Genomic DNA, 929 nt, shown 5'->3' on the forward strand with positions numbered 1-929 from the left:
CCTCTGCTTTCAGGGTGAGCCTGCACCCAGTAGGAGCTAGAACTAGGCACACAGGGGCTGACCTTGGATTCGCCAAGCTGTCAGCCCCCCCTGGAAGCTGGCTGTGTCCCTTCCCTCCCTTCCATGCCTGACCCTTTGAGCCCTGGAGCGATCGCTCTGGCTGGGGCCTGAGTGCGGGCCAGCCCCAGGCAGTTCCTCTGGGCTCAGAGGGCCATGATGCCAGGAGCCATGTTGGTGGTGTAGGTTGTGTCTAGAAGGGTGCCCTCTGGACCTCCTGACAACAGGCCCTGTGTGAGGGGAACCCCAGCTTAAGGAGGGGTCTCCCCCAGCCACCCTCTCCTGTGCACGGCATTTGAAGCCACTCAGTGCTGATGAAATATGCACCCCTGCAGCCGTGATCCACATCACACCTTCACAGTGCGACAGTGGACCCGTGGGAAATGCGGGGTTTAGGGGCTCTGAGCCCCACACAGTCAGAAATCCTTGTGTGACTTTTGGCTCCTCACACGTAACTATGGTTGTCCCTCGGTATCAACAGGGATTCGTTCCAGGCCCCTCTCAGATACCAAAATCCGCAGATATTCAAGTCCCTTATATAAAATAACACAGAACAATGCATTCCGTCGGCCCTCCGCATCCACAGATTCCCAGTCGGGGATCCAAAATACAGGTTTCCCCAGTGAGTTGAATCAGCAGATGCAAAACCCAAGGAAACAGATGGCTGGACGGCCCGATATATATTTATTAGAAAAAATCCGTGTGTAAGTGGGTCCATGTAGCTCAAACCTGTGTTGCTGGAGAGTTAACTACAATGGACTGGAGCACCAACTCCCTGGGCTGGGCCTGGGCGGTGATTCAAGGGGGAGAAGGAGAAGGGGGGCGGGTCAAGGGCATTGGAGCCTGAGGTGTCCCTGTGGCCAGACAGCTGC

Source organism: Myotis davidii, unplaced genomic scaffold (genome assembly GCF_000327345.1).
Source record: "Myotis davidii unplaced genomic scaffold, ASM32734v1 scaffold109, whole genome shotgun sequence".
NCBI lineage: Eukaryota > Metazoa > Chordata > Mammalia > Chiroptera > Vespertilionidae > Myotis > Myotis davidii.